This window comes from Panthera onca, chromosome B1 (assembly GCF_046562875.1).
Source record: "Panthera onca isolate mPanOnc1 chromosome B1, mPanOnc1 haplotype 2, whole genome shotgun sequence".
NCBI lineage: Eukaryota > Metazoa > Chordata > Mammalia > Carnivora > Felidae > Panthera > Panthera onca.
In genome coordinates, this window is record NC_138342.1 from 174,080,380 (window position 1) to 174,096,589 (window position 16,210).

The following is a 16,210-nucleotide window of genomic DNA, read 5'->3' on the forward strand; positions in this document are numbered from 1 at the left end:
AATGGGATCAGTTTCTTCATTTGTCTTTCTGTTGCTTCATTGTTAGTGTATAAGAATGCAACTGATTTCTGCACATTGATTTTGTATCCTGCAACTTTGCTGAATTCATGTATCAGTTCTAGCAGACTTTTGGTGGAGTCTATCGGATTTTCCATGTATAATATCATGTCATCTGCAAAAAGCGAAAGCTTGACTTCATCTTTGCCAATTTTGATGCCTTTGATTTCCTTTTGTTGTCTGATTGCTGATGCTAGAACTTCCAGCACTATATTAAACAACAGCGGTGACAGTGGGCATCCCTGTCGTGTTCCTGATCTCAGGGAAAAAGCTCTCAGTTTTTCCCCGTTGAGGATGATGTTAGCTGTGGGCTTTTCATAAATGGCCTTTATGATCTTTAAGTATGTTCCTTCTATCCCGACTTTCTCAAGGGTTTTTATTAAGAAAGGGTGCTGGATTTTGTCAAAGGCCTTTTCTGCATCGACTGACAGGATCATATGGTTCTTCTCTTTTTTTTTGTTAATGTGATGTATCACGTTGATCGATTTGCGAATGTTGAACCAGCCCTGCATCCCAGGAATGAATCCCACTTGATCATGGTGAATAATTCTTTTTATATGCTGTTGAATTCGATTTGCTAGTATCTTATTAAGAATTTTTGCATCCATATTCATCAGGGATATTGGCCTGTAGTTCTCTTTTTTTACTGGGTCTCTGTCTGGTTTAGGAATCAAAGTAATACTGGCTTCATAGAATGAGTCTGGAAGTTTTCCTTCCCTTTCTATTTCTTGGAATAGCTTGAGAAGGATAGGTATTATCTCTGCTTTAAATGTCTGGTAGAACTCCCCTGGGAAGCCATCTGGTCCTGGACTCTTATTTGTTGGGAGATTTTTGATAACCGATTCAATTTCTTCGCTGGTTATGGGTCTGTTCAAGCTTTCTATTTCCTCCTGATTGAGTTTTGGAAGAGTGTGGGTGTTTAGAAATTTGTCCATTTCTTCCAGGTTGTCCAATTTGCTGGCATATAATTTTTCGTAGTATTCCCTGATAATTGTTTGTATCTCTGAGGGATTGGTTGTAATCATTCCATTTTCATTCATGATTTTATCTATTTGGGTCATCTCCCTTTTCTTTTTGAGAAGCCTGGCTAGAGGTTTGTCAATTTTGTTTATTTTTTCAAAAAACCAACTCTTGGTTTCATTGATCGGCTCTACAGTTTTTTTAGATTCTATATTGTTTATTTCTGCTCTGATCTTTATTATTTCTCTTCTTCTGCTGGGTTTAGGCTGCCTTTGCTGTTCTGCTTCTATTTCCTTTAGGTGTGCTGTTAGATTTTGTATTTGGGATTTTTCTTGTTTCTTGAGATAGGCCTGGATTGCAATGTATTTTCCTCTCAGGACTGCCTTCGCTGCATCCCAAAGCGTTTGGATTGTTGTATTTTCATTTTCGTTTGTTTCCATATATATTTTAATTTCTTCTCTAATTGCCTGGTTGACCCACTCATTCGTTAGTAGGGTGTTCTTTAACCTCCATGCTTTTGGAGGTTTTCCAGACTTTTTCCTGTGGTTGATTTCAAGCTTCATAGCATTGTGGTCTGAAAGTATGCATGGTATAATTTCAATTCTTGTAAACTTATGAAGGGCTGTTTTGTGACCCAGTATATGATCTATCTTGGAGAATGTTCCATGTGCACTCGAGAAGAAAGTATATTCTGTTGCTTTGGGATGCAGAGTTCTAAATATATCTGTCAAGTCCATCTGATCCAATGTATCATTCAGGGCCCTTGTTTCTTTATTGACTGTGTGTCTAGATGATCTATCCATTTCTGTAAGTGGGGTGTTAAAGTCCCCTGCAATGACCACATTCTTATCAATAAGGTTGCTTATGTTTATGAGTAATTGTTTTATATATCTGGGGGCTCGGGTATTTGGCGCATAGACATTTATAATAGTTAGCTCTTCCTGGTGGATAGACCCTGTGATTATTATATAATGCCCTTCTTCATCTCTTGTTACAGCCTTTAATTTAAAGTCTAGTTTGTCTGATATAAGTATGGCTACTCCAGCTTTCTTTTGGCTTCCAGTAGCATGATAAATAGTTCTCCATCCCCTCACTCTCAATCTAAAGGTGTCCTCAGATCTAAAATGAGTCTCTTGTAGACAGCAAATAGATGGGTCTTGTTTTTTTATCCATTCTGATACCCTATGTCTTTTAGTTGGCGCATTTAACCCATTTACATTCAGTGTTATTATAGAAAGATATGGGTTTAGAGTCATTGTGATGTCTGTATGTTTTATGCTTGTAGTGATGTCTCTGGTACTTTGTCTCACAGGATCCCCCTTAGGATCTCTTGTAGGGCTGGTTTCGTGGTGACAAATTCCTTCAGTTTTTGTTTGTTTGGGAAGACCTTTATCTCTCCTTCTATTCTAAATGACAGACTTGCTGGATAAAGGATTCTCGGCTGCATATTTTTTCTGTTTAGCACACTGTAGATATCGTGCCAAGCCTTTCTGGCCTGCCAAGTTTCAAAGGAGAGATCAGTCATGAGTCTTATAGGTCTCCCTTTATATGTGAGGGCACGTTTATCCCTTGCTGCTTTCAGAATTTTCTCTTTATCCTTGTATTTTGCCAGTTTCACTATGATATGTCGTGCAGAAGATCGATTCAAGTTACGTCTGAAGGGAGTTCTCTGTGCCTCTTGGATTTCAATGCCTTTTTCCTTCCCCAGTTCAGGGAAGTTCTCAGCTATAATTTGTTCCAGTACCCCTTCAGCACCTTTCCCTCTCTCTTCCTCCTCTGGGATACCAATTATGCGTATATTATTTTTTTTTAGTGTATCACTTAGTTCTCTAATTTTCCCCTCATACTCCTGGATTTTTTTATCTCTCTTTCTTTCAGCTTCCTCTTTCTCCATAACTTTATCTTCTAGTTCACCTATTCTCTCCTCTGCCTCTTCAAGCCGAGCCATCGTGGTTTCCATTTTGTTTTGCATTTCGTTTAAAGCGTTTTTCAGCTCCTCGTGACTGTTCCTTAGTCCCTCGATCTTTGTGGCAAGAGATTCTCTGCTGTCCTGTATACTGTTTTCAAGCCCAGCGATTAATTTTATGACTATTATCCTAAATTCACTTTCTGTTATATTATTTAAATCCTTTTTGATCAGTTCATTAGCTGTTGTTATTTCCTGGAGATTCTTCTGAGGGGAATTCTTCCGTTTGGTCATTTTGGAGAGTCCCTGGCGTGGTGAGGACCTGCAGTGCACTTCCCCTGTGCTGTGGTGTATAACTGGAGTTAGTGGGCGGGGCCACAGTCCGACCCGATGTCTGCCCCCAGCCCACTGCTGGGGCCACAGTCAGACTGGTGTGTGCCTTCTCTTCCCCTCTCCTAGGGGCGGGATTCACTGTGGGGTGGCGTGTCCCGTCTGGGCTACCTGCACACTGCCAGGCTTGTGTTGCTGGGGATCTGGCGTATTAGCTGGGGTGGGTAGGCAAGGTGCACGGGGGCTGGAGGGGCAGGCTTAGCTCGCTTCTCCTTAGGTGATCCACTTCAGGAGGAGCCCTGTGGCAGCGGGAGGGAGTCAGATCCGCTGCCGGAGGTTTGGCTCCGCAGAAGCACAGAGTTGGGTGTTTGTGCGGAGCGAGCAAGTTCCCTGGCAGGAACTGGTTCCCTTTGGGATTTTGGCTGGGGGATGGGCGGGGGAGATGGCGCTGGCGCCTTTGTTCCCTGCCAAGCTGAGCTCTGCCGTCCGGGGGCTCAGCAGCTCTCCCTCCCTTTGTCCTCCAGCCTTCCCGCTTTCCGAGCAGAGCTGTTAACTTATGACCTCCCAGACGCTAAGTCGCGCTTGCTGTCGGAACACAGTCCGTCCGGCCCCTCCGCTTTTGCCAGCCATACTCGGGGGCTCTGCTTGGCCGGCGAGCCGCCCCTCCGCCCCGGCTCCCTCCCGCCAGTCCGTGGAGCGCGCACCGCCTCGCCGCCCTTCCTACCCTCTTCCGTGGGCCTCTAGTCTGCGCTTGACTCCGGAGACTCCCTTCTGCTAATCCTCTGGTGGTTTTCTGGGTTCTTTAGGCAGGTGTAGGTGGAATCTAAGTGATCGGCAGGACGCGCTGTGAGCCCCGCGTCCTCCTACGCCGCCATCTTCCGGAACCCCTATTTACTTTTAATATAACAAAAAACGTTTGTTTGCTCTCTTAGCATGCTCGACATTTTTCAGCTCTTTGAAAGTTTTCAGTATTTTAACATCATTTTTAGAGATTCAAACCAATTCCTTCTCTCTTTTTCCTCTGTATGATATCTCCCGCTGACCCTTCTCTTTTGCCCTTGCCTCCTGAAATGTGACTTTCTAGTGACTTCACTATTGAAGGACATTGGTCTCTTTAGCTCTGCCCTCTCTTTGTTTCTTATTGGGATCACTTGTAATTTTATTACCAGAATACAACTTAAAAAAAATCTGCCCTCTCTTATGAATCATCTTCATGCTTTCTATATCAGGTATGAATTATGGTGGAAGAAGTTGCTTAGAACTTTCTTCTTCATTCAGCTTGTTTTCCCACATGCATAGGAAGGAGGTTGGTTAGGAAGCACATATTCTTCCACACACAAAAATTTTATTTTATTATTTTTTTATTATTGATTTTTTAAAATGTTTATTTATTTTGGAGAGAGAGACAGAGCATGAGCGGGGGAAGGGCAGAGAGCGAGGGAGACACAGAATCCGAAGCAGGCTCCAGGCTCTGAGTTGTCAGCACAGAGCCTGATGCGGAGCTCAGACTCACAAACTGCAAGCTCATGACCTGAGCTGAAGTTGGATGCTTAACCGACTGAGCCACCCAGGTGCACCCCACACAAAAATTTTTTAAAAAATAGTAGACATGGGGCGGAAAAGGCCTCCCATAAATTGATTAATTGATTAAAAATAACTAAGTTTGGTTTTAAAGAAAGTCTTTTGAAAACATCAGATTTCAGTAGCCACCTGATCCCATGATGTTAGTCCCTGGCCTGTCCCAACCTGCTGCCATAGTAACAGCCTGCTCCCTCCTGACTACTTTGTCTCAAGAACATTGTGTTTCTTCTGATTCCTGCTCCAGTTCCTTATTAGGACTGCAGCCAATTCCTGAAGTACCTTTGTGCAATTCTTGAAATTTCCTTTCCGAACTTGACCTACCTCTCAACACCTCTCACACTGACCCCAAGGATTTGCTTTGTTTACAAGTCAGACATACACGTGACAGAACTGTTGGTGGCCCACAGTCCTGCTCCCTGCCCCATCACAATCTTTATATATTGACATCACTCTAGATTTGTCTGTAGTTTACTATGATCAAAGACGGTGAATGTTCGTTCCTATATTAGCCTGCTTCAGGCTTTTTAATGAGTTCTCAGAATATGCATGCAGAAAGAGGGAACATTTTCTCTTCTCTGAAATCAGTACAAAATCAATTTTGGAAAGAATTTTAAAAGAAATCCATGACTATATTCAGATTCTAAACATTAGACAGGATTTATAATTTCAAACTGAAAAACATTTTGAAATGTGAAGTGTATACTTGGCTACGTGAAAAAGAATGTAGTAAAATAATACAAAATTCCTTATTCAATTGATAAAAGATTAAATATAAAGTTTGGGTGAAATTCTGGTCTTCTTGCTGAAAATGTCTATCAGCAAGATGGAGTGCCAAGTCTCATTTAAATGTCCCAGAAATTATACTTATATTTAAAATTTTCAAAACAACCCATTATTTCCATTTTAGAGGGGAGGAAAGTGTAGTTGGGGGAAGTAATTGGAATGAAGTTTTTCAGCTAGGAACTTCCAGAACTAGAAAGTAGGTGACCAGCTATCCCAGTCTGCTGAGATTGCCCTGGATTTAGCACCAAAATCCTGGATCCTGAAAAAGCCCTCCCTCGGTTCCATGCAAACCAGGGCAGTTGGGTCACCCTACTAGTGAGGCCAAATTTGTAAACTTCTGAAGCCTGGGTTTTTTTCCTTTAATTGCCCAGACTTTATTGGCTCTTTTGAGTTCTGCAATATTCACTTCAGTTGAATTTTAAAATATTGATAATCATCTGCTGGAAACAGAAACAGAGGCTTCAAGGTCTACCAGTGAATTTTAAGACTTCTTACTTTTGACACACCAGGACTTTTTCATAGCTCATTACTTTCTTCTTTGTCCAGCCTCTATACTGACACAGCTTGCTTTCTTGGTAAGAGCTTGTTTGAATTTAACTCACAAATACAGCAAAAGCATTGCATCCTGAAAAGAGGCAAAATTCATAGTGTTAATTCTCACTTCTAAGTTTCTAAGTATCTTAGCAGCATTTCTTTGGCGAAATCAGGGTTTGATTAGAGGAATTTTTTTTTGTTGTTATAAAAGAAATAAATCATGAGAATGTAATGTACTGCACGGTGACTATAGTCAATGATACCGTATTGTGTATTTGAAAATTCCTAAGAGGTAGATATTTAAAGTTCTCATCACAAGAAAAAAAAATTTTGTAACTATGTATGGTGACAGAAGTTAACTGGAGGATTTAAAAAATTTCTCAGTGTGCGTTTTGACATTTCATTTCATTAACTCAACATGAAAGGCAGGAGGAAGCTTTTCCTAATTAGATTCATAAATCGTAAACCAGAATTAGTATCACTACAAAATCTTAATGAATTCCGAAGAAAATGCCGCATTTCCAAGTACAAGATAAGAATTTTCCATTTCAATGAGGGAAAAATAAAAGTTAAGTTAAGGGGGTGTGGCGGTCACGTGCAGAAAGCAGCTTGGGGCTCCTGTTAAATCTTCCCAGCTCATTGTAGCCGGTAGTGAGCGTCTCCATCTTTGCTTGGCATGGGGACGTTCAGATTTAGTAACACGAGCTGTTATTTGATTCGGTGTCAGGCTCCGCATCACACGCTGGAGCCTCCTAGCTGGGTTTATCCCTCCAAAATGCCACCATGTCCTGTGTTTGCTGCTCAAACCCCACGGCATGCCACCGAGAATCAGGACCATCGCAGGGGGTAATTAAAAAGATGATTTCTTGGGCGCCCCGGTGGCTCGATCGGTTTAGCGTCCCACTTTGGCTCAGGTCATGATCTCAGGGTTTGTGGGTTCGAGCCCTGCGGCTCTGTGCCGACAGCTCGGAGCCTGGAGCCTGCTTCGGATTCTGTCTCTCTCTCTCTCTCTCTCTCTCTCAAAAATAAATCAACATAAAAAAAGATTATTTCTTGTGCAGAATAACTTCATAGCTCCGCCTCTCTCCCACCTGCGGTTGCTGGAGAGGGGAAACGCTTCCAGGAGGTTGCAGGAGTCGGGCATCTCTGGGAAGAACGTTTTAAAGATAACGTTTAAAGAACGTTTGAGGACGTTGAGTTCTCAATCCGTCCTTACCGGATGGATGCTTGTGTTTGCTGGGAACTGGACTAGAGCGGTGAACAAACGCAGCGGTCCCCCCTTGTGGAGGGTTTTAGCTTGGTTTTGCTTTGCACGGTTTCAGTTCCCGGGAGGGTCAACCTCCCTCCAGAAGCAGATGCCCCTCCTTTTGACGCAGTAGCGTCATAACGTCAAGAGCCGCGGAAGGCTACGTCACAGTGGTTACGTCACAGTGCCTAGGTCACAGTGCCTACCGCGTTCACGTCGCTTCCTCTCATGGTGGGGGCATTTTATCGTCTGACGACAAACACCACGGCAACAAGTAGGGTGAGTGCCGCATAGGACGATATTTTGAGAGAGACCACATTCATATAACTTTTATTCTAGAGCATTATTGTAATTGTTCTATTTTGTTATTAGTTACTGTTAATAGCTTACTGTGCCTAACTTATAAATTAAGCTTCACTGGGCACCTGGGTGGCTCAGTGGGTTGAGCATCCGACTTCAGCTCGGGTCATGATCTCGCGGTCTGTGGGTTCGAGCCCCACGTCCGGCCCTGTGCTGACAGCTCAGAGCCTGGAGCCTGCTTCCGATTCTGTGTCTCCCTCTCTCTGCCCCTCCCCCACTCGTGCTCTCTCTCAAAAATAAATAAACATTTAAAAGAAAAAAAAAAAAAGAAGGCGGTAGTGCTTTGGGAAACTATAGGCAACACAAGACAAGATCAGAAAAGAGGGCTGGCAGTGATAAGAGATTGGAAAAGGGGTTAAGTGGTTTTCTGGTGCCCGGACCAGCTCTAGCCAGCCTTGAGCAGACGCTGGGTGTGAGATCACAGGGAAGACTGCTGTCCTGGGCCGTCCTCTCTTCGGTGGGCACTGCACACAGCATGTTCTGTACATCTGTCAGCTGCCCAGGATTTGTTCCTTCCCCCACTGAACTGAGAAATGAGTTTTAGGGTCAGATTCCCCAGGCAAAAATTCATTAACCTCATCCAGTGGCTGATTACAGTTTTTTCAGTCTTCATCCCCCTGAGCAAGAATACCTACGGTTTGTTCAGCTGTCACTCTCTATTCTTCTGCCCTAACGTGCTCCCAGCATGGGTTTCTCGATCCTTTGTCTTAGTGCCTTGTCTGAAGTTACATTAACTGCATGGGCATTCTGCAAAGCCTGGAGCCAGGAGTTCGTCTCCCAGGAAGGTTCCTCTCACAGACTTCACATTAGGGAAGCCAAGATAAGGGCTTGGTGCATGAATGACAATGATACATTGCCTTTTTCCCTTACCTGAGAGGACAGAGCCACTGGGATAGAGATGGGGAGGGTGGTGATAAACTATTAAGCTTTTTGAGATATTTTGAAGTAAGAAACATGTGCAATGTGCATTAATTTGCATCCTACTGGTACTGAATGCTTATTTATTTATTAATTTATTTTGAAAGAGAGAGGAAGGGAAGACAGAGGGAGGGAGAGAGAGAGAGACAGAGAGAGAGAGAGAGAGAAAGAGAGAGAATCCCAAGCAGACTCCGAGCTGTCGTTGTAGAGCCCCACATAAGGCTCGATCTCACGAACTGTGAGCCGAGATCAAGAGTTGGATGCTTAACCAACTGAGCCACCCGGGCACCCCTGAATGCTTTTCACGTAGGCATTCTCTGTGTACATTTCAAGAAGGTGACAGAAACAGTTAAAAGTTGACCCCATTACCTTCTTGAACTATGACAGGAATGCAAATCCCACATTCACAAGTTTTGTCAACAGGGTTATGTTAATCCGTTCAGATGATCTAAGGACATTGATTTCCCATTACTCCTATAAAACAATGTCACATTAACTGGGCTCATCAGAAGGGAGGGAGTCTGACCGTATTTCTATTTGGGTGTCTGAGTTACCAAGGGAGACAACACCACCATCAGAATGCAAAATGCTTCCAATCTTAAAACATTTAAAAATAAAGCAAGGACATATGGAAGCAACCGCAGGACTTGTACTCAGACTCCGAATCGGTGCAGAGCATGGGGTGTCCGGAGTTAGGCGCCTCCTGGAGCCTCTGCCCGGCTACCCTCTGTTCTCCACTGCAGTGATTCCCGCTGAAGGCAAGGAGAGGTGGGAGGACTCTCCTCTCCTCTCCTCTCCTCTCCTCTCCTCTCCTCTCCTCTCCTCGTAGGATGGCAAAGGCTGAACATCTTATCATTTAGACATAGAATAGCTGTAATTAAACAATAAAAAAATTTGTTGAATCCCACTATTCTAACCCAACAATTGCTTTTCTTTCTTCAAGTTTAATCCATAGCTTTATTCATAAGAGACTCTTAAAAAATGAGAACAAACTGAGGGCTGTTGGGGAGTGGGAGGGAGGGGAGGATGGGTGATGGGTATTGAAGAGGGCATCTTTTGGGATGAGCACTGGGTGTTGTATGGAAACCAGTTTGACAATAAATTTCATATATTTTAAAAAAATCCATAGCTTTATTCCCATATGGACAATTTTTTAATGTTGTTGCCATATTGCATATGCAATTGCAGGGCCTGCTTTTAGGAGAGGAAAACTTCAGTGACATTTATTTCAGGGCCATTTTCCCTGTTGTTCCAAAGGCTTTCTGTTTATCATGTTTAATGATTGAATAATACTCCATTGACTGGATGCTTCATAATTTATAGACCAATTCCCTTGTTGTTGGACATTTAGGAAGGCTATTGTTTTTGGCAGACTTATGCTGCTGCAGAATTCCCAGCTGCGTGGGCTGAGATGGAAAAGGAAAGATCATTCCAGGGCAAGCCAAGATTGGATGCTGGGGAGCGTGTGGACAAGATGCCAAAATTGAGTCCATGGAGCAGAAGTAGAGCTGGGAATGGATCAGGATTAGAGTCCAGGCTAATACGATCCTTCTTGTTTTACTTGTTTGTTCCCTTTTATCTCCATTCCCCGATCCTATTCCTTCTATTCTTCTATAAGTAACCGTTCAAAAGTGTTTTCCAGAAGCAGCTATCCAGAGAGGAATTACTTGTAATTCCAGTGAGGATCACTGGGGCAGGATTTCTGCTGGGCTCCTGCCAGCATGTGAGGCAAGGGTTGGAAGATCATGGGGAAAACCCTGGTCAGAGGTTCAGGGTGGAAAAGACTGCTTGATGCTCGAATTTGCTTGTGCGTGGATGAACGATACAGTCTTTAAAGTCAGTTTCTCATTAGCTAAGGTAAGTTCAGCTACAGTAATAGAAGACGTCAAACGTTTAGTGACCAAAGGACAAGTGGTTTATTTCTTTGTCTCCTAACAGCACATGGCTGGTATTCAGGTCGGTGGGATGGCACTTCTTCATGCAGTCGTTCTGGTTCTGATCTCCTCAACATGTGCCTTCTAGAGTCTCCCCGAGTATCTCCATACTTGCCCACAAGAAGGGCAAAGAGAATGAAGGAGCATGAATGGGAAGTCATATGAGCCTGGTCTGCAAGTAGGGACATCACATCCATTCACGTTCCATTGTAGAGAACAGAGCCATGCGGGTAATGTGATCTAGCTGTAAGGGTGCCTGGGAAATGTGATCCCAAAGAAAAAGAGCAAATTTGGGGGCAATTAGTGATATCTGTACAACCAGTAAGTAGTACATGTAACATTTTGGCCTGCCATCTGCCATTCTCCTTTGCCTTACTTCTTAATTGGTTCAGAAGTTTTGCAAACAAGGGCACTATTTGAGAACCCCTGAAAGTCTCCCCTAACGAAATTGTTTTGGCAGGTCGCTGGTTTTCCTGATACGAGTATACTCTCTCGGTGATATCTGTGGGAGTGGAGGAGGGGGGTGGGGAAAGTACAAGAGAAAGAGAGGTAGAAAATACTTCTGCGTGGTGGGGTATATATAAAAGTCCTAAGGTCACACCCGCTGTGGGGCCACTTTCACTCTTCTTAACGGTACAACTTTATCATTATGGACACCTCGTAAGCAGACATTTCAAGTGCATGGGCCAGCATATGTTCCTTAGCTGGTCATTTTAAACTTTCCTACAGCTTTATATGCCTCGCATTCATTTATTGAATCAACATTTAGTGGGTTCCTGAAACAGCTTCTATTCTAGTGCCACTAGTATATAGAAAACATCAAAAGATATCAAAGTTTTAGAGTAAGATGAACTTGAAATCCTCAGAATTAAAGATAAACCATGAGTTATACCTTGCTTTTAGGATAGGAGAAGTGATTTAAAAAAATGATAAAATAAAATTTGATTAAAAAACCCCCCAAAGAGTTCTTGAGTTCTAAAAATAGGTTAGGCAATGGAATGGATAAAGAGTGAATACTTGCTTCTCAAAAACGATCTCACTAATGGTGAGCCAGAGGGATACAGTCAGGTGGGGCGTGCTCCGTGAGTTCAAGAAGGTGTTTGCCAGTAGCAGTCTTTACGAGACCAGGAAGAGAAAAATCTGTTTCCTGTATTTCTCCGATCTGTGCCAACCTGCTTCCTTGCCATAGCCCTGTTCTGAATTCTAAGCCCCTCATGCCTATCATGTGGCAGTAAGTAGACCCCTTGAGCTCAAAGTTGGCGGCTCCATTTGGACTGTGTCACCTCACAGCCCACTAGCTTTTAGGAGTTCTGGGATATGAACAGGAGTCCTTGCAAGGGCCACTTCTCATGGGGTACCTACTGTGTGCCAGCCACTGGGTGCCATATTATATGTGCCATATTATATTCAGTAGTTCCCATAGCGCTACTATTTTTTCCACATTGCCTGCTAGTAAAACTCAGGCTTCAGTTATTGAGCTTCCCTGAGGTCACAAGGTGAATCAGGAGCAGCAGCCAGGGCCATTAATACCTGAACTTGAGCATAAACCATTATACTATGCTGCCTTTCCTTTGAGCCACAAAGCATGCCTAAGCACCACATTCTCAAGTTATAACATGCACACTCTTAAAATTCTTTTTCTTTGAATAAAAATACTGTCTTCATTAAAAGAAAAAAATCCTCCTCTCCATGTCCCTAAAACTGAAACAAAATCATTTACACAAGTATCTTCTGAGGTAACTTGTTGCCCCAAATGTTTAAGATAAAAAGGTGTGCGATTTGGGGTGCCTGGGTGGCTCAAGTTGGTTTAGCGTCCGACTTCAGCTCAGGTCATGATCTTGTGGGCCCTGTGTTGGGCTGTGTGCTGACAGCTCAGAGCCTGGAGCCTGCTTGGGATTCTGTGTCTCCCTATCTCTCTTCCCCTCCCCCACTCACTTTCTGTCTCGCTGTCTCTAAAATAAATAAACATTAAAAAAAAAAAAAGGTGTGCGATTTAAGTAAGACACCTAAATTTTTAACACTAGAAAATGGGGCCACCTACCTCATAGAGGTCTTTTCCATCTTAAACAAGAGGATGTGTAAGGAAATTTCTGTAAACTAAACAATGAAACACAAATGATTATTGCAATTGTTATATCGACAAGTCTGGAAACATATGAATGTGTTAGGAAATATTTTATGATAAAAAACAAGCACTTTGATGAGGAAATGCTTCCAAAAACCTTATAGGTCCTCCCCAGTTTTCCCCCAATCAATATTTTATGGTAAAAAAACAAGTACTTTGGTGAGGAAATGCTTCCAAAAACCTTACAGGTCCTCCCCAGTTTTTTCCCAGCCACTCAATCTATGCATTTATGCATTGGTAACCTTTTTGAGAGAGTTCCTCATCCACCCTCTCTCAACTGAGCCTCTGGGATTATGTACAATCCAACAGGAGAGTGAATTTCAGTAGACAACCAGTGATAAGATTTTGTGGTTTTGGTTTGAAGACTCTTCTAGAGGCATGGAATATTAACTCTCTGCAAATGAAAAGCTGTTAATTGGTTGGCAGGGAATTAGACTGGTCTTATTTTTCATCAAGGCTTAACTCCTGTAACTGCCCGTATTGTACTCTTAGACTAAAATAGATCACTGTATTAAAATAAATAACCTCCTATTATTATCTAAAGTGTTTTAGGTCAGTAATTTTAAATGAAATACCTGTCATTTTAAAAGTTCAAGAACTCTTTAGGTCTCGGGAAGGATTTGTGGATCATAGTCTGAAAAGGTGAAACGGAAGCCATTCGTTAAATGTCATCATTAACCAAACAATCTTGATGAGTATTTAGATCTACTGAGGGAAATGTATGCAGGTTTCCCTCAGAAATAAAATAACTGAACATTGTTAGAAACAACCGTGAGGTTGAGAAATCACAGTTCTGTCTATCTCCAAATCCTTCCAGGCTCCTGTACCTAAACACAAATAAGAAGTGACAGTTTCTTCTTAAAGAGAACAAACTGCATTCTTTAGTCTGGCCTTGAAGTTACAGTTAACGGCAAAAGGAAGAGCCGAATCTGTAACTAGTGATGCGTTTCCAGGGCTCTTAGTTTCCTGTCTTCCTTTGCAAATCAGTTTCCAAAAGGAGGTGTCTGCCTTGCTTCCCACTTTCTTTTGCTAGGTATTCGCGTGTGAGATGTTGTTGTGCTATCAGTCATACCTCAGTCTCCAGCCAATTCAGCAGTGTTCCCATGGAGACTGTTGACTGAGCAGAGTGTGAACTGAATCAGCCACTCATGCCCAGAGCTCACTGTGTTCCTGTTGATGGTCTAATACCAAGCCCAGCAGCAACATGATTGGTGCCATCGTTAGTTTTCTAAGCCCCTTGGCCAGCAAGGCATTCTAGTCAACATTTTACTGACTGCCTGCAATACTGTAATGGCCCCTCACTGGGTTCCCTGATTCCATTCCTGCCCCTCTACGATCTATTTTCTACTCAGCGGCCCGAATGATCCTTCAGAACTCCAGCAATGTAAAATGGTGTGCATTTGCTGTGGAAATGGCATGGCGGCTTCTCAACAAAATTTAAAAATAGAATTGCCATATGAAAATCACATATGGTCGTATTATTCCTAGGAGGCTTTTCTGAGCCACTGTATCTAAAACAGCACCCTCTGTTCTCTTACCCTAGGTTTGTTTTCCTTCACAGTACTTACTACTCCCTGCTAGTATTTTGTACGTGTCTGTCTGTCTATTTTTGTCTATCTCTCTAGCTAGAATGTTCGCTTAATGAGATCGAGGATGTTGTCTGTTCTGTTTATCACTGTATCTATAGTGCCTGGTCCCTATATTATTGAAAGAATGATGAATGAAAGAATAAATGAATGAGTGAACCAGTGCTACAGAGAGGGTACAGAAAAGGTATTGGAGGGTCCAAAGCAGAGGGCAGATGACTGTGTCCAGGCATCAGTAGGAGTGGCCAGGTGGGTATGGTCTCTTGCACAATGAGGTCAGCACGCCCCCCCACCCCCCTGCACTTGATGGAGCTTCAGGCCATGCTGCTGCCTGGGGAGACTGAGGAGGAGGACTATTATCACCTTCTCTAGTTGCCTACATTGCCTGACATTCTTCAGTTACCACTTTCCCGTTTCCATTTCTCATCCGGATCTCTGCCTCTCAACTCGGGTTTCAAAGAATTAACATCTGAGCCTGCCATCTACAAGTTTTTGACAAAGGCAGGCCCAGCGACTTAGAGGGGATGCAGGCATCATCACCTCCAGCAGACGTGCCGGCCACTTTAATGAATTTTGTTCAGAAAAAGTATTTCCATCTCTTCTCCCTGCTTTAGGCTCCAGTGTTTGATAAAATGTTTGCCTCTTCTCCTGCTTGAACTCTTGAGGGCCAAGCGTGTTCTTAATTTAAACCTTAACCTTAGCTTTGACTCTTCCCTTCACCCTCCCAGGCCTCAGTGACTCTTTATGTGCGGCTGGATTATTTTTTAATGCCTGTTTAATACTCCAGAGCTATTCGTATAGTAATAGTCACTATCACCTAGAGTAATCTGCCCGAATCCACACCAGAACAGCTGTGATGACCTGTCAACTTTCCCGGGGGTCACTGTAACTTTGTTTTGGTTATGACATGGGATCGGAGCCTGGGAGTCCTCACCGGGATCCAGGCTGATATCCAGCCCAGATACATTTGCACTTGGAAAGCTGATCACACACATATGGCTGAGTGGTGTTTTTTTTTTTTTCCCTCAGATGTTTTCGTTTCATCCGTTAAAGCTGAAATCGAGTCTGGGATGCATTTTTGAGGCTCTTACCAAGATGTCGTAAGGTGAGTTATCAGACGTATCGATTAGAAATCCATAAAAGTCTGTTTCTAAACTTGAGGTTGTCAGGGCCCATTTTGGTTCGAACTGGTATGGCTTCCTGGAGGAAAAGATGTTTCAGGCGAGAGCAGAGGAGAAGTAGGTCTCCTCTGAGCAGAGGGTGGGGGAGGAGGGTGGGCAGTGGAGTGGAGAGAAGACCGGGTGCACTGGGGAAGCTGCGGACAGCTCAGCAGCCCTTCCCCTGGGTAGGTTTTGTGGGCAAGAGCTGAGAGGGGAGCACAGAGAGCAGGCCATGGCGGGCTTGGGGGCTCATGTGAAGGGTTCAGAATTGTTCTCTGAAGGAGGTGGGGAACAGCAGAAGTATTTAAAGCTAAAGAGAAGACAACTGTTTTTGTCAAAAAGAATCCTTGTTGGGGCGCTTAGCTGGCTCAGTCTGAGGAGCCTGTGACTGACTCTTGATCTCGGGGTTGTGAGTTCGAGCCCCACGTTGGGTGCAGAGATTACTTCAAAATAAAATAAAAAAAAAAAATCTTCCTTTTGCTGCTAAATGAACTTCCTTTTGCTGCAGGGGAGATTTGAAGGCGGGCAGGAAGCAAAAGATGAATGTAGCTTGAATAAAAATATGGAAATTACGTTAAGGAAAGTGGAGATATGTTTTTAATAGACTTTATCTTATTTATTAATCATTATCTTTTAAATAGACTTTATTTTTGAAAACAGTTTTAGGTTTACAAAAAGATGGTCCCGAGTTCCATACACCAGCTCTCCCTGCCCCCCACCCCCCCTTCAT

At 43.2% G+C, this 16,210-nt stretch overlaps 2 long non-coding RNA genes across 16 annotated transcripts in view; one reads left to right on the forward strand and one right to left on the reverse strand.

Annotated features, from left to right (window-relative positions):
• The window catches only part of LOC132691655 (uncharacterized), a 61,250-nt gene extending 53,746 nt beyond the window's left edge, over positions 1-7,504 (reverse strand). For 2 of the 4 annotated variants that reach the window (XR_013555037.2, XR_013555036.2), the window contains exons 1-2: positions 7,368-7,504; positions 6,113-6,242 (exon numbers count right to left, since the gene is read on the reverse strand). This is a non-coding gene — a long non-coding RNA (uncharacterized LOC132691655). The remainder of the gene's footprint in view (positions 1-6,112; positions 6,243-7,367) is intronic. The other 2 variants (XR_013555035.2, XR_009615926.2) reach the window with 1 other exon arrangement.
• Positions 7,505-7,583: 79 nt separating this feature from the next.
• The window catches only part of LOC144616106 (uncharacterized), a 237,090-nt gene continuing 228,463 nt past the window's right edge, over positions 7,584-16,210 (forward strand). For 2 of the 12 annotated variants that reach the window (XR_013555027.2, XR_013555032.1), the window contains exons 1-2: positions 7,585-7,676; positions 15,350-15,425. This is a non-coding gene — a long non-coding RNA (uncharacterized LOC144616106). Of the gene's footprint in view, positions 7,677-15,349; positions 15,426-16,210 lie in introns of all 12 variants that reach the window. The other 10 variants (XR_013555026.2, XR_013555030.2, XR_013555033.1 and 7 more) reach the window with 9 other exon arrangements.